A 22,322-nucleotide genomic window follows, 5' to 3' on the forward strand; every position below is an offset into this window, starting at 1 on the left:
AGATTTTTTACCTCTTTGGTTAAGTTACTTTCTAAGTATTTAATTTTATGTGTGGCTATTGTAAATCATAATTCTTATTTCTTTTTCACATTGCACACCATTAGCATATACAAATTCTACTAATTTTTGCATGTTTATTTTGTATCCTACAACTTTAATGAATTTTTTAGTTCTAACAGGTTTTTTTTTTGTTTTTTTTTTTTTTTTTTTTTTTTTTTTTTTTTGTGGAGTCTTTAGGTTTTTTTCAAACATAAGATTATATCATCTGCAAACAAAGATAATTTGACTTCTTCCATTCCAATCTGAACACCGTTTATTTCTTTCTCTTGTCTGATTGTTTTAGCTGGGACTTCCAGTACTATTTTGAACAACAGTGGTGACAGTGGGCATCCTTGTCATGTTCCAGATCTTAGAGGAAAGGATTTCCGGGTTTGGTTTTTTGTTTTTTTTTTCCATTTAGTATAATATTAGCTGTAGGTCTCTCATATACAGCTTTTATTATTTTCAAGTATGGTTCTTCTATACCCAGTTTTTTTAGGGTTTTTATCAGAATGAGATATTGAATTTTATTAAATGATTTCCAGCATCAATTAAAATAATCACATGCTTTTTATTCATCATTCTGTTGATATGATGTACCACATTGATTGAGTATTTTGAACCATGTTTGCATCACAGTGATGAATCTCACTTGGTCATAATGAATGATCTTTATAATGTATCATTGAATTCGGTTTGCTAGTATTTGGTTGAAGATATTTGCATCAATATTCATCAGATATATTGGCCTTTTTCTTTTTCTGATGTGTCTTTCTGTGTTTTTGGTATCAGGGTAATATTGGCCTTGTAGAATGAGTTTGAAAGTACTCCTTCCTCCTGTATTTTTTGAAATAGTTTGAGTAGCATTGGTATTAGTTCTTCTTCGTATGTTTGGTAGAATTCAGCAGTGAAGCCAATGGGTCCCAGGCTTTTCTTTACTGGGAGACCTTTTGCTATTGCTTTGATCTCATTTGTTGGTATTGGTTTATTCAGGTTTTGGACTTCTTCCTGGTTAAATCTGTGTAGGTTGTACGTGTCTGGGAATTTGTCCATTTCTTCCAGAGTATCTAATTTATTGGCCTCTAGTTGCTCACAGTAGCCAGTAAAGATCCTTTGAATTTCTACAGTATAAATTGTAATGTCTCCTTTTTCATTTCTGAGTTTATTTATTTTTATCTTCTCACTTTCTTTCTTAGTTATTCTAGCTAAAGGTTTGTCATTTTGTTTAATTTTTCAATAAAACAACTTTTTGATTCATTGATCTTTGTAATATTTCCATTTTATTTATTTCTTCTCTGATCTTTATTATTTCTTTTCTACTAATTTTGGATTTGGTTTGCTCCTGCTTTTCTAGTTCTTTAAGATGCATCATTAGAGTGTATATTTGAAGTTTTTCCTTTTTTATATATATAGGCACTTATAGCTATAAGCTTCCATATCAGTACTGCTTTTGCAATATCCCATAGATCTTCGTATGTTGTATTTCCATTATTATTTGTTTCAAAAATATTTTTCAATTTCTTTCTTAATTTCTTCCCTAACCCACTGGCTAATCAGTTCATTCAGGTCAAACGGACATATTGTTTAATTTCCATGTGTTTGTATAGATTTAAAAATTCCTCTTGCTATTAATTTCTAGTTTTATTCCATTGTGCTCAGAAAAGATACTTGATATTCTTTCAATTTTTTGAACATTTTAAAACTAGCTTTGTGACCTAACATATGGTTTGACCTTGAGAATGATCTATGTGCTGGGGAAAAGAATGTGTATTCTGAAGCCCTTTGATGAAATGCTCTGTAAATATTAGATCCATTTGGTCTATAGTGCAGATTAAGTCCAATGTTTCTTTGTTGATTTTCTGCATGGAAGGTCTTTCCCATGCTAAAAGTGGAGTGTTGAAGTCTCCAGCTCTGATTGTACTGGTGCCTATCTCTCTCTTTAACTCTAATAATATTTGCTTTATATATCTGGGTGCTCCCATGTTGGGTGCATATATATTTAAATTGTTGCATCCTCTTGCTGAATTGACTCCTTTTTCATTATATAGTGACCTTGTTTGTCTCTTCTTGTAGTTTTTCTCTTGAAATCTATTTTGCCTAGGTATTGCCACTAAGACTTGTTAAAACTAAAAACACAGAAGACAATGTAAAGGCTATAATCTTTAACAATATAAAAATAATAACCATTTAAATAACAAATTAGGTAACAGGAGGCAAGCTCACAGGTAGACAAGAGAAGTGGCCTAAGATTAAAACTCATGGAATTATTTAAAATGATATAAAGAAAAACTTCAAAATCTCAAGTTCCTCCAAACTTCTTATGCAAAAGGGAAGATCATTGCAACACTCTCTTCCAAATGTATGGCTGTTACTAACATTATGCATCAGCCAGATTGCCATGGAAAGGTAAAAGACCTCAGGCCTCTGGGAAGGACTGTTTCCTTGATCATTCATAAGTAAGTTATTGACTGGCCTCTCAGAAACAAAGACATGCTAATTGTAAGTTTAGATCTAAGTGTAGCTCTTAAAACTAAAGTCTGTTCCATTCCACACTGATAATGTCATTACAGATTTGTCTTCCCAGGTACAGAACAAAGTCAGAACTCATTCCTCTGCCTACCAGAGACATCTACATAATTGACTTTCTTTACTCCCCTTTTCTTTTATTTATTTATTTATTTATTTATTATACTTTAAGTTATAGGGTACATGTGCACAACGTGTAGGTTTGTTACATATGTATACATGTGCCATGTTGGTGTGCTGCACCCATTAACTCGTCATTTACATTAGGTATATCTCCTAATGCTACCCCTCCGCACTACCCCCTCCCCATGACAGGCCCCGGTGTGTGATGTTCCCCTTCCTGTGTCCAAGTGTTCTCATTGTTCATTTCCCACCTATGAGTGAGAACATGTGGTGTTTGGTTTTCTGTTCTTGTGATAGTTTGCTGACAATGATGGTTTCCAGTTGCATCCATGTCCCCACAAAGGACATGAACTCACCCTTTTTTATGGCTGCATAGTATTCCATGGTATATATGTGCCACATTATCTTAATCCAGTCTGTCATTGATGGACACCTGGGTTGGCCCCAAGTCTTTGCTATTGTGAATAGTGCTGCAATAAACATACGTGTGCATGTGTCTTTATAGCAGCATGATTTATAATCCTTTGGGTATATACCCAGTAATGGGATGGCTGGGTCAAATGGTATTTCTGGTTCTAAATCTTTGAGGAATTACCACACTGTCTTCCACAATAGTTGAACTAGTTTACAGTCCCACCACCAGTGTAAAAGTGTTCCTATTTCTCCATATCCTCTCCAGCACCTGTTGTTTCCTGACTTTTTAATGATCGCCTTTCTAACTGGTGTGAGATGGTATCTCATTGTGGTTTTGATTTGCATTTCTCTGATGGCTAGTGATGATGAGCATTTTTTCATGTGTCTGTTGGCTGCATAAATGTCTTCTTTCGAGAAATGTCTGTTTATATCCTTTACCCACTTTTTGATGGGTTTTTTTTTTCTTGTAAATTTGTTTGAGTTCTTTGTAAGTTCTGGATATTAGCCCTTTGTCAGATGGGTAGATTGCAAAAGTTGTCTCCCATTCTGTAAGTTGCCTGTTCACTCTGATGGTAGTTTCTTTTGCTGTGCAGAAGCTCTTTAGTTTAATTATATCCCATTTGTCAATTTTGGCTTTTGTTGCCATTACTTTTTGGTGTTTTAGACATGAAATCCTTGCCCATGCCTATGTCCTGAATGGTATTGCCTACGTTTTCTTCTAGGGGTTTTATGGTTTTATGTCTAACATTTAAGTCTCTAATCCATCTTGAATTAATTTTCATATAAGGTGTAAGGAAGGGATCCAGTTTCAGCTTCCTACATATGGCTAGCCAATTTTCCCAGCACCATTTATTAAATAGGGAATAATTTCCCCATTTCTTGTTTTTGTCAGGTTGGTCAAAGATCAGATGGTTGTAGATGTGTGGTATTATTTCAGAGGGCTCTATTCTGTTCCACTGGTCTATATCTCTGTTTTGGTACCAGTATCATGCTGTTTTGGTTATTGTAGCCTTGTAGTATAGTTTGAAGTCAGGTAGCGTGATGCCTCCAGCTTTGTTCTTTTGGCTTAGGATTGTCTTGACAATGTGGGCCCTTTTTTGGCTCCATATGAACTTTAAAATAATTTTTTCCAATTCTGTGAAGAAAGTCATTGGTAGCTTAATGGGCATGGCATTGAATCTATACATTACCTTGGGCAGTATGGCCATTTTCACAATGTTGATTCTTCTATCCATAAGCATGGAATGTTCTTCCATTTGTTTGTGTTCTCTTTTATTTCATTGAGCAGTGTTTTGTAGTTCTCCTTGAAGAGGTCCTTCACATCCCTTGTAAGTTGGATTCCTAGGTATTTTATTCTATTTGAAGCAATTGTGAATGGCAGTTCACTCATGATTTGGCTCTCTGTCTGTTATTTGTGTATAAGAATGCTTGTGATTTTGCACATTGATTTTGTATCCTGAGACTTTGCTGAAGTTCCTTATCAGCTTAAGGAGATTTTGGGCTGAGAAGATGGAGTTTTCTAAATACACAATCATGTCATCTGCAAACAGGGACAATTTGACTTCCTCTTTTCCTAATTGAATACCCTTTATTACTTTCTCCTGCCTGATTGCCCTAGCCAGAACTTCCAACACTATGTTGAATAGGAGTGGTGAGAGAGGGCATCCCTGTCTTGTGCCAGTTTTCAAAGGGAATGCTTCCATTTTTTGCCCATTCAGTATGATATTGGCTGTGGGTTTGTCATAAATAGCTCTTATTATTTTGAGATACGTTCCATCAATACCGAATTTATTGAGTTTTTAGCATGAAGGGCTGTTGAATTTTGTCAAAGGCCTTTTCTGCATCTATTGAGATAATCATGTGGTTTTTGTCTTTACCCCTTTTCTTATCAGACATTCTTAAGTAAAATGTAGATTTAGTGGGCACTAAGTAAACTCTCACAAGAATGTAAGTATTTACCTAACTGGCTACCTGTCCCTATTTCTACATGCCGCCCCTCATCCCTTTAATGAAATGTGTAAATACTAAACCTCCTGAAAACCTCTTTGGGAAAACAGCCACAGATGTATCTGTGGCTCATGTTTTCCCCAGTTGTGCCCTAAAACTAGCTTAATAAACCTTGGTGATTAAGAATTAAGCTTCAGTCACTCATTTTGGTTGTCAAAGACAAAACCCCTGTGAAATCGCCTTTGAAAAATTCTAATAGTCAGAAAATTATGACAGTGAAAGAGAACTGACCTAACCAACTCCATCTTGCCTTTAACCCTAAACTGCCCTTGTTCATTGCTGGTCTTGGACTGAGGTAACTATAGAAAGAATTTAGTTTTCAGTTTAACTTTGAAACAAAGATGGCAACAGCCCTTTCTTGAAACAAACTGCCTTCTTGCCTAGGGACCAGACAACCTTTGTAAGACTTACAAATTAGCCACAAGATTAGAAATTATGGTTTAGGAGTTATACAACCAGAGACCATAAGATTCTGAACCTCCCCAATTATTCCTAGTGATAACATCACTATGGTAAAACCTAAGATTGGTGTTCAAGATATTTTCCTGACCCTGCATTCTGATGCATCACCTGGTGCCACCCAGATCTGCAATGTGGTTAAGTTAGTTCTGCGAGTCTACCAAGGAACAGAAGCCAGCAAGATGAACCAGCTCTGACCCCCTATGATGTCATCTCTGACCTGACCAATCAGGTCACTGAAGTCCTAACTGACTAACCCCTTCTCGGTCTTTAACAAACTCAGTCTCTGAACTTTTGGGCAGACTGATTTGAGCAGTAAAACTCCTCTTATTTAGCCACCCTCGCATGCATTAAACTGGTTCTCTATTCCAATTCCCCTGTCTTGATAAATTGACTCTGTCTGGGCCACGGACAAGATGAACCTGTCAGATAGTTACACAAATTTAAAGGCTTTCAAAATCATTTCTCTTAAATTTAGAATATGTTTTAAATACTAATCTCATTTGCAATAAAGAAAAATTTATCTTAAGTAAATCTATTTCTTCAGCTGCATTTATGTTCCTCTTTGTTAAACTCAAGCAAAAGAAGCTTAAAATTGTTAAAATTAAAATTATATAGAGAGATTACTTGCATACTATAGTTTATAAACTACTTATGGTTTGTTTATGTATATATAAATATTATAAATATATATAAAAATACATTTTTGGAAAAACATATATTTCCATTTATCTATTCATCAATCCATTCACCCATTCTTTTATCCATTCATATCTAGATTTACTTTTATTTGCTTTTCTATCTGTATATTTACATAGATGAGATGTATGCCTGAAATATTTCTCACCAACTATTAATGATAGTTATTTCTAGATGATGAAATTCTGTGCAAAATGTTTATATTTTCCTCTTCATACTCTTCTGCATTGATTGAATGTTTAAATTCTACCTATATATCATTTTCAAAAAACGAAGTCATTATTCCTTTAAAAAAAAAGTGTATTGTACAACGTCATAATACTTTCCAGGTACCATGAACCTCACTTTAAATCATAATCCCAATTCTGTGGCAGCTTCCACTCAAAGTCATAGAATAAAGGTATCAGCTCTTTAGAACAAAGCAATACGCCATTATAATATCCTTAATTTAAGGAACCTAAAATATTGAGTGTAGTATAGTTAACTGTATAACTCCAATGCAGTTAAATTAGAATTTCTGATTAAATTCTAAATGGTTGTGCCAAATTCTTAGCTGAGAGAACTGAAATATATCCCTATCACAGGCAATTCCTTTCCAGGAAAGTTAATGAAAAGGGGAGATAGAGGAGTCTTTGAATTAAAAAGCTCCAGTAAGGAATGCTTTGCTGTGAATGCAATAATATAACAAGCTAGAACTAGAATCACTAATGAGAAAGTGCATACCAAAACAAGCAGTACCACTAGCTGAGAGGAAATAATCTCAAACAGCTGAGTAGAAAGCAAAAATCAAGTATCTGGGGATACCTGTAAAACAAAGTGTATACATGTGCATATATGATACTAAAAAGCACTATATCAAGTATATGTTAATTCACTTATTCAGAATTCAAAATGTGCACTACCATTCTAGGGTAAAAATGGTGATTAACAGTGATGACATGAAGTCTAACACTTGAAATAATAAACACAATTTATTATCTCCAAATTATGTTACTCATGCATGTTAGACAATCTTAAGCATTTTGCTTAAGATCATAGTGGCCTGGAATAGAGTTAACAAAATGTGGTAATGCCACCATAGGCCATCATATAATAATGTCATTAAAATTACACTAAAAAAGAAACAAAGAAAAACATGTGTTTTCTTCATGTGACCAGATTTCAATTTTGAGAAATAAACTCTGAAAGCATTTTAAGCCATAAGTTAGTCTCAAATGAATAGGAAAATAACAATTTTTGCTTACATCATGCAGAGATAGGCATTCATTTGTTATTCAGAAGAAAATTTCATGTGGTGTGTTTATAGTTAAACATCTTGAAGCAAATCTTCACTTAAATTCACAGTGTCACCATTGGCCTTTCATCAAAAGAGAAATATACTTCAAAAGTTTACTTCAATTTGCTCATTAACTATGATTTCGCCTTTTCTACCCTATAACATTTGATAACTAGATTTAAAAGAATATCACACAAACCTTCCTAAAATATTGATAAACATGTTTAGATAAGATGTTTTTCTTATCAAACAACCATATCAGAAAAGAAGAGATAAACTGTTAGACTTTCTTTCTTGCCCCAAATTATGTGTCAGAAAGGAAAATGAGGCCGGGTGCAGTGGCTCACACCTGTAATCCCAGCACTTTGTGAGGTCAAGGCAGGCGGATGACCTGAGGTCGGGAGTTCGAGACCAGCCTGACCAACATGGAGAAGCCCCATCTCTACTAAAAATATAAAATTAGCCAGGCGTGGTGGCACACTCCTGTAATCCCAGCTACTCGGGAGGCTGAGGCAAGAGAATCGCTTGAACCCAGGAGGTGGAGGTTGTGGTGAGCCGAGACTGTGCCATTGCACTCCAGCCTGGGCAACAAGAGTGAGACTCTTGTCCCAAAAAAAAAAAAAAAAAAAAAAAAAGAAAGAAAAAAGGAAGAAAGGAAAATGAATCACACCTTTCTCCTTCTGCAAGTCACAAGATTCTTTTCCGTTAAATGTGGTGGTGCAAAAAAAGTAAAGCTGGATAAAAGAAAAACAATGATTCTATGGCACCCTTAGTACAGGAAATTTCAAAATAAACACATTTCTAGTTGGCTGCTTTACAACTTAGTTTAACTTTTTTTTGGTAAGAATCACTTTGACATAGGTTAACAACATAAACAGGTTGACTTCTTTTCCCAGGGTAACATAAACATGTTGTTTCCAACTAGTTTACCAGTTTTGCCTCCATACCCAAAAGTTCAGGCAAGCCCAGATAATCTTGTCTTAGCCACCAGACAGGATATATGCGGAAATGAGAAAAATGAGTTTAATTAGGAAACAATACTTTGTTACAGCTGAGATGATTTTAAATGAAGCAAATGGTTGTAAACCATGAATGACAAAGCATCTATTTTGGGACATTATGGCTTATTAACAGAATGCTATTTACTTTTAACTTCACAAATAAACACAGCTGTATTGTTCTGAAACATGATGAAAGGCATGTACCTCTACTAGCAGATTTAGCACTTCTGACCATCAAAAACACCAACGTCCTTAAAAATGTGATTCATGCACTGTATTAGATTTCATTAAGACATAAATTTTAATGCTTTATTTATTTTTTGAACTTGAATGGGAACCAGAATGGGATGATCCAGATGACCTGTGGTGCTTGGGTAAAGTAATCATGTTCTGTAAGGGTTGGCCCTGGGCTCAGGGTTGTTTAGTGAGCCCCTGTGGGACCTGGAGCTGGATCTTGATTTCAACCTAGAAGATCTTAAATGTTCTCTGGAACTGGAACAAGATCTTGACTGCGAACTAGAACTTCTTGAAGGGAACCTAGACCTAGAGGTTGAACTTGAAAGGGAGAATGAACATGATGAAGATAGTGAATGTGAAGATTGAGGCACTGAGTGACTTTCTCTATTGGATTTCTTTTTATTACTATCATCTTCTTCACTGACATCATTATTATATTTTGAGAGATCAGCATCATCTTCATCCTCATCTTCATCTAATTTATATTTAGAAAGATCTTCATCCTCATCCTCTTCTTCTCCCTCTGATCAACCTCCTTTCATATAGATGCAGGACCAACAGGTTTCCCTCTGCATTTTTTCTTTTTATATCCAAACTCATCATATTTACCTTCAGATTCTTCTCATTCTATATATTCAACATTATTTTGTTATTGTTGTTGTTTTTTGACAGAGTTTTGCTCTTGTCACCCAGGCTGGAGTGCAGTGGCACGATCTCGGCTCACTGCAACCTCCACCTCCTGGGTTCAAACAATTCTCCTGCCTCAGCCTCCTGAGTAGCTGGGATTTCAGGTGTATACCACCACGCTCGGCTAATTTGCGTATTTTTAGTAGAAGCGGGGTTTCAACGTGTTGGTCAGGATAGTCTCGATCTCTTGACCTTGTGATCTGCCTGCCTCGGCCTCCCAAAGTGCTGGGGTTACAGGCATGAGCAACTGCGCTCAGCCAACATTATCTTTTATTAAAGCCACCAACATATCTGTTCTTTCTTCTAACTTAGCATACCTTGGAGTATTATATGTTACACTCTGATCTTCTGGTCCAATTCACATTACTGCAAGTTTTACCTTGCCAGTCATTATTAGCATTAAATAGGCATCAGCTATTTTCTGTAAGCATTTTTCCTATTTCAGTGCCCTCAGCTTTCATCATCGTGGCCTGTTGTTTTCTTTTTAAGTATTACTACTATTAATATTATTAATACTTGCTTTTACAAATTATGTTTTTGTTTTCATGAAATGATATTCATAAACTTTGGTCAAGCTGTATTTTTCTATTTTCAGTGCTCACCCTCACACAATGATACCATAACTTCCTCTTTCTGGAGATAATTTTGATTGTCTTTTCATTTTCCTTATGATCTCCAGGTAATGTACTTTTGTGGTTTTCTATTGCAGACTTTCAAATTCTGATTTTGAATGAAACAATTTACTGTCCTATCTCTTTGCTCTGCTTAGATCCTGTTTTGGATTTTTGCTAACAATATAATCTTATAGTTTGTGATAGACCTCTTCTGATTGAATCAATGGTATATTTACAACAACTAGATCATATCTAAAGTTTTGGCACTAAATTGACCATATGCACTTTGAAATATACATCTGACACAATTTTCTCCATGAAAAAATTAGTTCCCATTAGGATATATTAAATTCACTTGATATTTAGGTACAATATTGCTGCTTGATTAGACTATTTCACTGTCTTCCTACCATCAATAGTCGGTGCTCTTCCCCTTAAAAGGTGGAACATAAGGTGGTAACCCTCTGTTAGTTTTATATATTCCATATGCAGAATTGAAATATATATGGTGGAAATATTTGATGATATCTATACAGTAAGTCATTAAATTGATGTTTTTAAATAATGAGAGTCAACCATTTTAAGTCCTCTTATAAACAGCAGCATTTTTTAGGGAATTAGTCAGTACAAATTTAATATAGTCTTTTTGATTAATTTTATGTATTTTTTCTAATGAAGGGAAATTAGATACAATTCTTTGATTATGTTCACATACTATTTAATATATAGTTTTTCCTGGAATTTTAATTGTCTTTGCGGGAGACTTTCAGAGATTAGATTTGGTAATCCAAGGGTCCTAGTTGATATTTTAAAAATAAATAAAATTTGCAAATTAATAAGTAGTGTAGATTCCCATTATCTGATTACATTAGGTCCAATTAAGTAATTTACACAAGGAAAAATAGTCTAGAAGTAACCTGATCAGGAATAAAACAGAGGTAGTCCGGTTTGACATTATGTTACTTTATTTTATTTTATTTTATTTTATTTTATTTTTTTGAGATGGAGCCTCACCCTGTTGCCCATGCTGGAGTGCAACAACTTGATCTGGGCTCACTGCAAACTCCACCTCCCGGGTTCAAACAGTTCTCTTGCTTCAGCCTCCTGAATTAGCTAGGATTACAGGCACCTGCCACCACACCCAGTTACTTTTTGTATTTTTAGTAGAGACGGGATTTCATCATCTTGGACAGGCTGGTCTCGAACTCCTGATCTCATGATTCACCCGCCTCAGCCACCCAAAGTGCCGGGATTACAGGCATGAGCCACCACATCTGGCCTGACATTATGTTGTTGCCACTACAAAATACCACCTTACATTCTTTGTGTGTTTATTAAAATCTTCTCCAATACTCATTGCAAATACTTGAAAATAAAAGAAGACAAACCTTTAACTTCTCTTTCTTCCCAAGAACATGCTAAATTTACTTTATTTTACTCCATAATAGAATGAGAAATATCACAGTCCATGTGTAATTTATAAATTACTAATCAATATTTATAGAAAGTAGATAAAATCAACTTGAATTAATTCATATTTCCTTAACCCCTTCTCTAGAATAAAGAATAAATTCTTTGGTTATTTGTTTTTAACATCTAACACACAAGAGAATATAGATATTTTTAAAATATGAAATTTTTGATACATCATAATCACTTCGCTATAAGTGCTACACAGTTTTCAAAAAGGGGGCAAAAACCTTATGCAGTGTTTTACAGTATGACAACCCAGAAAGATCAAGATTGGGAATTCATAAATGTACCATAGCAATATTTGTTATTTTTATTAGGTTTATATTTAAATACTTTCACACTAAATATTGGGCTAATTTTTAAACCTTCTACAACTCTAATAATTTTGATTAGAGGCAAAATAAAAATCTACTATAAAAGAAAAACAGAACATAATTATAGGAGAGCATGAACAACTTTATACAAAAATTCTTTTAAAATACACAGACTCACACTTGTAATCCCAGCACTTTGCCAAGGCAGGTAGATTGCTTGAGCTCAGGAGTTCGAGACCAGACTGGGCAACATAGTGAAACCTTGTCTCTACCAAAAATAAAAAAAAATAGTTGGGTGTGGTGGTGGCCCTCTGTGGTCCCAGGTACTCGGGAGGCTGAAGTGGGAGGATCACTTGAGCCTGGGAGGCAAAGGTTGCAGTGAGCCAAGACTGTGCCACTGCACTCCAGCCTGGGTGACAGAGTGAGATCCCATCTCAAATTTTTTTAAAAAATTAATAAAATAAAAAACCAATTTTCTAAAGTATGTAATTTTCCAAAACCAACAGAAAAGAAGCTATGATTGGACAAAAAGCTACTTAAAAATCTTGTATTTGTACTTTGAAATCCACCCAAAAACAAACTAACCAACAACCCACCACACTTCTTTAGGCAGGCGTTTTTATAGGTGAATTACATAAAAACTCAAGGGTCATCAAAAAATGATGGCATAGATGTAAGCTGGCTTCACTATCCCCCCACAGAAAAGCAAAAATGAATATACAGTGCTGAGATTATCACCAGCAATATCCCAAAACTCACATATGAGTATGATCAGTTCCTGAAGTCACAGAGAAATAAAAAAAAAAAAAAATTCCAAGCAGACAATAAAATAATCACATTTCCACATCTTCAGTGCCCCTCCCTCCAATCTTCCCAACACCAAGTACATGGAAAATTTCCTCTGACTCACAGTTTCTCCACTGGAAAAAGTGAGATCAAGGTGGACAACCAGCTTCCTCACCATCTTGAATATGCTGGAAGGAGAACTATCCCTGCCTCAAACCACAAGAAGCATTTGGGAGTACCAGAATTGAGAAATATCCTCGAGGATAGCCAGAGACAAAGAGGGAAGGCAGGACTACCATCCCCAATCTTGGAATTTCTGCTCTATAACTTGGCCAGAGGAGATAGTAAATTACAGTAGCTATTCAGCAGTACCATGTTGTAGGAGGATTGTTCCACAGGTCCCCTGGGCAGGAACCCCCAAGCTAGCCTTCCCACAATACCACTATATTTCGTTTGGTACGACATTCATTCCATTCAGGACAGGCTGCTGCACTCTGTTCACTAGAACCAAAAAAAGCCTGGGATTCAAGAGCCATCTAATGCCAAAAAGAAAAAAAAAAATAGTAGAAAATTAAAAAAAAAAAAAAATCAGTAGATAAATTACAAACAACATCTAAGAAAACATATCTACTAAATACCAAAACAAGACAGATTGGAATAAATAACTAGTCCTTCAATTCAAAGACATAGATATACAACCACAAGAAACAACAACAAACAGGGAACTATAGCCTTAACAGATGGAAAGAGCAAGGAATCAGTGACTGACCCTAATGAGATGGCAATATGTAAATTATCTAAACAAGAATTAAAAATAGTGGGTTTTTTTAAATTAAACTTTAAATTCTGGGGTACATGTGCAGAATGTGCAGGTTTGTTACATAGGTATACACATGCCGTGGTGGTTTGCTGCACCCATCAACCCGGCATCCACCTTAGGTATTTCTCCTAATGCTATCCCTCCCCCAGGCCTCCATGCCCCCGACAGGCCCAGGTGTGTGATGCACCCCAACCCCTGTGTCCATGTGTTCTCATTGTTCAACTCCCACTTATGAGTGAGAACATGCAGTGTTTGGTTTTCTGTTCTTGTGTTAGTTTGCTGAGAATGACGGTTTCCAACTTCATCCATGTCCCAGCAAAGGACATGAACTCATTCTTTTTTATGGCTGCACAGTATTCCATAGTGTATATGTGCCACATTTTCTTTATCCAGTCTATCATTGATGGGCATTTGGGTTGGTTCCAAGTCTTTGCTATTGTAAACAGTGCCATAATAAACATACGTGTGCAAGTGTCTTTACAGAAGAATGATTTATAATCCTTTGGGTAAGAAATGCTTTTACACTGTTGGTGTGAGTGTAAATTAGTTCAACCATTGTGGATGACAGTGTAGCAATTCCTCAAGGATCTAGAGCTAGAAATACCATTTGACCCAGCAATCCCATTATTGGGTATACACCCAAAAAAAATAGCAGTTTTAAGGAAACTCACTGATTTCCAAGATAACACAAAAAAGTAATTCAGAAATTTATCGAAGAAATTTAACAGAGATAAAAATAATTTTTAAAAGAGCAAACAGAAATCTAGGAAATTAGATATGCATTTGCTGAACTGAAAATTAGAGGCTTTCAACAGCAGAATGAAACAGGAAAAATCAGTGAACTTGAAGATAGAACATTTGAAAATACAGAGTCAGAGAAGAAAAAGAAAAAAATAATGAAGAAGTATGAAGAGTTGTTAGCTCTTTAAAATAACTTTGTGTGTTTTTTGTTTTTGAGACAAGATCTCACTCTGTTGCCCAGGCTGGAGTGCAGTGGCATGAACATGGCTCACTGCAGCCTCCACTTCCTGGACTCAAATGATCCTCCTTCCCAGTAGCTGGGCGTACAAACATGTGCCCCCACACTTGGCAATTTTTTTTTTCCTGTAGAGATGGGGTCTTGTTGCGTTGCCCAACCTGGTCTCAAACTCCAGGGCTCAAGCAGTCCTCCCACCTCAGTCTCGCAAAGTGCTGGGATTATGGGAGTGAGCCACCACACTCAGCAAAATAACTTTTTATATTAATAAGATGTTCTTGTAAGTTTCATGGCAAACAAAATACAAAATCTATGACAGATTTAATAAAAATTAAAATCTACTACCAGAAAAAATCACCTAACCCCAAAGGAAGACAATATAAAAAAGAAAGAAGAAAAAGAAGAATTATAAAACAACCGGAAAACAAGTAACAAAATGGCAGTAGTAAGTCCTTAGTTATCAATAACAACATTGAATGTAAATTTAAGTCTCCAATTAAAAGGCATAGAGTGGAAGAATGGGTAAAGAAAAAAGACCACATGGTATGCTTCCTACAAGAAACCCACTTGCTCTATAAAGAAACACATAGACTGAAAATGAACAGCTAGAAAAAGATATTCCATGCAACAGGAAACCAAAAAAGAGCAGGAGTAGCTATATTATATCAGAAAAAAAAAAAAAAAGACTAAAACTCAAAAATTGTAAAAGAGATAAAGACAGTCATTATATAAAGATAAAGGATTCAATTCAGCAAGAGGATATAACAACTATAAATGTGCATTCAAAACTGGAGATTCTAGGTATATAAAGCAAACATAAATAGGTCTAAATCAGAGAGATAGACTGCAATGCAATAATACTGTGGCCTTCGATACTCCACTCTCAGTAATAGACAGATCATTCAGACAGAAAATCAACAAAGAAACATTAAAATTAAACTATGCACTAGACCAAATAGTACAAACTGACATTTACAGAACATTTCTCCCAATTGCTGCAGAACACACATTCTTTTTATCAGCACATGGGACATTCTGTAGAATAAACCAAACCTTAGGCCACAAAACAAGTCTCAACAAATTCAAAAAAGTTGGAATCATATCAAATATATTTTCTGACCACAATAGAATAAAATTAGAAGTCAATAATAAGAGGAACTTTGAAACAATGCTAACACATAAAAATTGAACGACATGCCCTGAAATGACCAACAGGTCAATGAACAAACCAAGAAGAAAATTTTAAAATGTCTCGAAACAAATAAAAATGGAAATACAACATACCAAAATCTGTGAGGTACAGCAAAAGCAGGACTAAAAGGGATGTATACAGCAATAAATGCCTATGTTAAAACAGTAGAACGACTTCAAATAAACAACCTAACAATGTATCTCAAGGAACTAGAAAACCAAGAAAGAAAAAAAAAAGACCCAAAATTAGCAGAAGAAAAGAAACATTAAAGATCAAAGCAGAAATAAATAAAATTGGAGACTAAAAACATACAAAAGAATGAAATAAAAAGTTGGTTTTTTGAAAAGATAAATTCACAGACTTTTAGCTAGATTAATTTAGAAAAAATAGAGAAGACCCAAATAAATAAAATCAGAAACAAAAATGGAGACATAACAACTGAGACCATGTTAGCAAGTACAAAGAATCATTAGAGACTATTATGAACAACTATATCCCAACAAACTCAAAAATCTAGAAGAAATGTATAAATTCCTGGATACACGCAGCCTACCAATATTGAACCATTAAGAAATAGAGAACCTGAACAAATCAAAGATGAGTAATATTATCAAAGCCATAATAAAAAGTCTCCCATCAAAGAAAAGCTCAGGACCTGATGTTTTCACTGCTGAATTCACCAAATATTTAAAGAACAACTAATGCCAATTCTACTGAAACTCTTCAAAAGAAATTGAAGAGTGGGGAATAATTCCAAACTCACCAGCATTACACTCATACACAGGACGAGGACACACACACACACACACACACACACACACACACACGAAACCTATTGGTCAATACCCCTGATTAACATTGATGCAAAAATCCTCAACAAAATACTAGCCAACCAAATTCAACAGCACATTAAAAACATCATTCACCACAATCGACTGTGATTTATCCCAGGGATATAAGAACGGTTCAACATATGCAAAACAGTAAACGTGATACCTCACATTAACAGAATCAAGAACAAAAACCATATGCTTATTCTAATTGATGCTGAAAAAGCATTTGATAAAATTCAACATCTCTTTATGATAAAAGCCCTCAACAAACTGGGGTAGAGAAGGAAGATACCCCAAAACAATAAAGGCATATATATATATATATATATACACACACACACACACACACACACACACACACACGACAAACTCCTAGTTAACATCATACTGAATGGGGAAAAATTGAAAGCCTTCCCTCTAAGATCTAGAAAAAGATAAAGGTTCCCACTTTAACTACTTTTGTTCAACAGAATACTTGGAGTCTTACCCAGAGAAATTAGGCAAGAACAAGAAATAGAGGGCATGCAAATTAAAAAGAAAGAAGTCAAAATAGCCTTGTTTGCAGATGGCATTATCTTATATTTAGAAAAACTTAAAGATTCCACCAAAAAACGGTTACAACTTATAAGCAAATTCAATCAAGTTTTAGGATACAAAATCAACCTACAAAAATCAGTAGTATTTGTATATGTCAACACAAACAATCTGAACAGGAAATCACAAAAGCAATCCCATCTACAATAGCTACAAAGAATATAAAATAAATATACAGGAATCAATTTAACCAAACATGTGAAAGTTCTACACAAGGAAAATTGTAAAACAGTGGTGCAAGAAATTGAAGAGGAAACAAAAACAATGGAAATATATTCCATGATCATTAATTGAAAGCAATAATATAGTTAAAATGACAATACTATCCAAGGCAGTTTACAAATTAAATGAAATCCTTATCAATATTAATGACACTTTTCGCAGAATTTCTTTTAAAAGCAATTTCAAAATTTATGTGGGACCACAAAAGATCTCCAAATACCTAAAGTCATCCTGAGCAAAAGGAACGGATCTGGAGGCACCACACTGCTTCAAGATATACTACAAAATTATTTTAAACAAATCAGCATGGTACTGGCATAAAAGCAGACACATAAGCCACTGGAACAGAATAGAGAACCCAAATATAAATTCATGCATTTACAGCTAACTCATTTTTAACAAAGTTGCCAAGAACATACAATAAGTAAAGGACAGTCTCTTCAACAAATTGTGCTGGGAAAACTGAATGACCATATACAGCAGAATGATACTAGGCTCTTAACTCTCACCATATACAAACATCAAATAAAAATGGATTAAAGGCTTAAACGTAAGACCTAAAACTATGAAAGTATTCGACAAAAGGATTGGGGAAATGCTTCAGGACATAGATCTATGCAAATATTTGGGGCTAAGATGTCTAATGTACAGGCAACAAAAGCAAAAGGAGAACAGTGAGATTACATCAAGCTAAACAGCTTCTGCATGAAAAGGAAGCAATTAACAAAGTGAAAAGGCAACTCTCAGAATGGGAGAAAATAGTAACAAATTATTCATCTGAAAAAGGATTAATATCCAAAATATACAAGGACCTCAAACAACTCAAATGCAAAAAATAAATAAATAAATGAATAATCTAAGTTTTAAAATGGGCAAAAGAGCTGAGTAGACATTTATCAAAAGAAGTTATACAAATGGCCAACAGGTATATGAAAAAATGCTCAATATCACTAATTATCAGAGATATGTAAATCAAAATCACAATGGGATATCATGTCACCCAAGTAAACGTAGGTTTTATAAAATGACAGGGAGTTGGACATGGTAGTTAATGCCTATAATCCATTTTGGGAGGCTGAGGTGGGAGAATCACTTGAGTCCAGGAGTTTGAGACCATCCTGGGCAACATAGTGAGATTTTATGCAGAAAAAATTTTTAAAATTAGCCAGGCACGATGGCATGTGCCTGTAGTCTTAACTCCTTGGGAGGCTGAGGTGGGAGGATTGCTTGAGCCCAGGAGGTCAACTGAAGTGAGCTATGATCACATTATTGAACTCCAGCCTAGGAAACAGATTGAAACTTTATCTCAATGTGTGTGTGTGTATGTATGTATGTGTGTGTGTGTGTGTGTGTATATATATATCATATATATGTAATATATATATATCATACATTTTTTTAAGTAAAAAGACAGGGAATAAAGGATGCTGGAAAGTGTGTGGAGAAAGGGGAATGCTCAGCTGAACACAGTGGTGTGCATCTGTAGTCCCAGTTACTGGAGAAACTGAGATGAAAGAATTACTTGAACCCAGGACTTCAAGATGAGCCTAGCCAAAATAGCAAGATCCTGTTTCAAAAAATATATATTTTTAAATAGGGAAATGTTCATATGTTGTTTGTAGAAATGTAAATTACCACAGTCAGTATGGAAAGCTATATGGAAGTTCCTCAAAAAACTAAAAATAGAACTATCATATGATCCAGCAATTCCACTACTGGGTATGTATCCAAAAGAAGGAAATTCGGTATACTGAAGAGATATCTGCACTGCTATGTTTATTGCAGCACTATTCACAGTAGCCAAAATGTTGAATTAACCTTGGGGCCCATCAATGGATGAGTGGATAAGGAAATCATGGTATATATACACAACGAATTTTTATTCAGCCATAAAAAGATAAAATCCTGTCATTTGCAGCAACGTAGATTGAACTGGAAGCCATTATGTTAAGTGAAATAAGCCAAGCACAGAAAGACAAATATCACATATTCTCACTCATATGTGGGAGCTACAAAAGTGAATCTAATGAAGATAGAGAATAGATTCGTTGCTACCAGAGGCCAGGAAGGATAGGAGAGGAGGAGGTATGAGAGAGTTCAATTAATGTGTACAAATACATAGTTTAATAAAAGAAATCAAACCCAGTGTTTGATATATCAGTAGGTAGACTATTATATATAATAATCTATTGTATATTTCAAAATAACTAGAAGAGAACAATTCAAATGGTTCTAGCATAAAGAAAAGGCAAATATTTAAGCTGATGGATGTCCCAATTATACTTATTTAATCTGTACAAAATTATATGAATGTATTAAATTATCACATATACCCTGAAATATGGACACATTATGTACAATATTTTCAAATGTAAAAATTTTTTAACTCAAAGATTATATAATAATTATTATGCAAACTTTTCCAGAAAATAAGACAAAAGGGAATATTGCCCCTATTCATTGAATACATCTAGTGTAAGCCTATTACCAAAACCAGTGAAGGAGACGGTCTCACTTCTGAGCATAGACGAAAAAATCCAAAAGGAAACACAGTAGGTTCTCATTATTCATGGGTTCTATATCTGCAAATTTGCTTATTCCCTAAAATTTATCTGTAACATCCAATTCAATATTTAGGGCATTTTCAAGATCACTGATGGACATGCACAGAGCTGTGAAAAATTTGCATCATCCAACATACATATTCCCAGAGTGTTCTGGCTTCTTGCTTCAGCTCTCTTACTGCAAATAAATGTTCTTTGAGTGCTCTGTATACTGCCACATTTTTCACGTGTTTGTGCTTTTTATTGGTGAGTTTACTGTTTAAATTGACCTCCAAGCATAAAGCTGAAGCATAGTCTAGTGTTCCCAAGTATAAGAAAGCTTTGGCCGAGCGCGGTGGCTCAAGCCTGTAATCCCAGCACTTTGAAAGGCCGAGGCAGGCGGATCATCAGGTTAGTAGATCGAGACCATCCTGGCTAACACAGTGAAACCCCATCTCTACTAAAAATACAAAAAAATTAGCCGGGCGTGGTGGTGTGTGCCTGTAGTCCCAGCTACTCGGGAGGCAGAAGCAGGAGAATGGCGTGAACCCAGGAGGCGGAGCTTGCAGTGAGCAAAGATCGTGCCACTGCACTCCAGCCTGGGCGACAGAGCAAGACTCCATCTCAACAAAAAACAAAAAAAATAATAATAATAAAAGAAAGCTTTGATGTGCTTTAAGAAGTAAATATAGATAAGCTTTTTCAGGCATGATTTACGTCCTGTTGGCCTTAAACTCAATGTTAGTGAATCACCAATATATAGACAATAAAGTGTCTTTAAACAGAAACATGCATAAAATAAGGTTATGTGTTGATTGAGTCACAAAAATATTGCCAGAGACTCACAGGAACCTAACCCTGTATTTCCGCTAGGAGCAATGATTCAGTTTTTGCTTAATTTGATGCTCATGGTGACTTTATAGAAAATAACTACTGTGAATAACAAGAATCGACTGTGTTCTAAATACTAAGATGCATTAAAAATGTTTTGAAGAATCATGTCAAATTCAGCTAATTCTAAATGCAAAGACTGATTATTTAATATTTGAAAATTTATAAATGTAATACATGACATTCACTATATAATCTTAGTATTTAATACAGAAACATATTTCATGGTATCCAATACTTGTTTACTATAAAACCATCTAGCAAACTATGAATACACGGTAACTTCACTAACCCGATAAAAGGCATCTAGCAAAAAGCTAGAAGCAAACACAATCATTAATGTTAAAATATTAGAAACAGTTATTTTAAATCCAATGTGAGAGAAGCATGCCTACTCTCAATGCTTCTATTCAATAGGGCATCAGACATCCAAGCCAGTGCGTTAAGACAAAAACAAGGAAAATACAGTAAGATAATGAAAATAAAAGAAATGAAATTATAAAGACTTGCATGCAAAATGATTCTCTAATTAGGAAATGCAAGAAAATCTATACAAAATTTATTGGAATTAATAAAACAATTCAGTAAGGCTACTGGATCAATAAATACATTAGCGAATTCCCAACAGGAACAAAAATATCAAAGTGTTATTTTAAAATACTATTTACCAATAAAAACACTTAAGAATGAAGATTTTTAAAACATTTAAGATCTTTAGAGATGGGAGCAAGATGGCCGAATAGGAACAGCTCCAGTCTCCATCTCCCAGCGCGAGCGACACAGAAGACCGGTGATTTCTGCATTTTCAACTGAGGTACTGGGTTCATCTCACTGGGGAGTGCCGGACAATCGGTGCTGCTCAGCTGCTGCAGCCCGAACAGTGAGAGCTGAAGCAGGGCGAGGCATTGCCTCACCTGGGAAGCGCAAGGGGGAAGGGAATCCCTTTTCCTAGCCAGGGGAACTCAGACACACAACACCTGGAAAATCGGGTAACTCCCACCCCAATTCTGCGCTTTAAGCAAACAGGCACACCAGGAGATCATATCCCACACCTGGCCGGGAGGGTCCCACACCCACAGAGCCTCCCTCATTGCTAGCACAGCAGTCTGTGATCTACCGGCAAGGCAGCAGCGAGGCTGGGGAAGGGGCGCCCGCCATTGCTGAGGCTTAAGTAGGTAAACAAAGCTGCTGTGAAGCTCGAACTGGGTGGAGCTCACAGCAGCTCAAGGAAACCTGCCTGTCTCTGTAGACTCCACCTCTGGGGAAAGGGCACAGTAAACAATAAAAAACGCAGCAGAAACCTCTGCAGATGCAAACGAATCTGTCTGACAGCTTTGAAGAGAGCAGTGGATCTCCCAACACGGAGGTTGAGATCTGAGAAGGGACAGACTCCCTGCTCAAGTGGGTCCCTGACCCCTGAGTAGCCTAACTGGGAGACATCCCCCACTAGGGGCAGTCTGACACCCCACACCTCACAGGGTGGAGTACACCCCTGAGAGGAAGCTTCCACAGCAAGAATCAGACAGGTACACTCGCTGTTCAGAAATATTCTATCTTCTGCAGCCTCTGCTGCTGATACCCAGGCAAACAGGGTCT

The 22,322-nt window shown here is 35.7% G+C and overlaps 1 pseudogene; it reads right to left on the reverse strand.

Annotated features, from left to right (window-relative positions):
• Positions 1 to 8,927: 8,927 nt before the first annotated feature.
• The window catches only part of LOC112615215, a 175,099-nt pseudogene continuing 161,704 nt past the window's right edge, over positions 8,928 to 22,322 (reverse strand).

The sequence above is a fragment of the Theropithecus gelada genome, chromosome X, assembly GCF_003255815.1.
Source record: "Theropithecus gelada isolate Dixy chromosome X, Tgel_1.0, whole genome shotgun sequence".
In the NCBI taxonomy this organism is placed as follows: domain Eukaryota; kingdom Metazoa; phylum Chordata; class Mammalia; order Primates; family Cercopithecidae; genus Theropithecus; species Theropithecus gelada.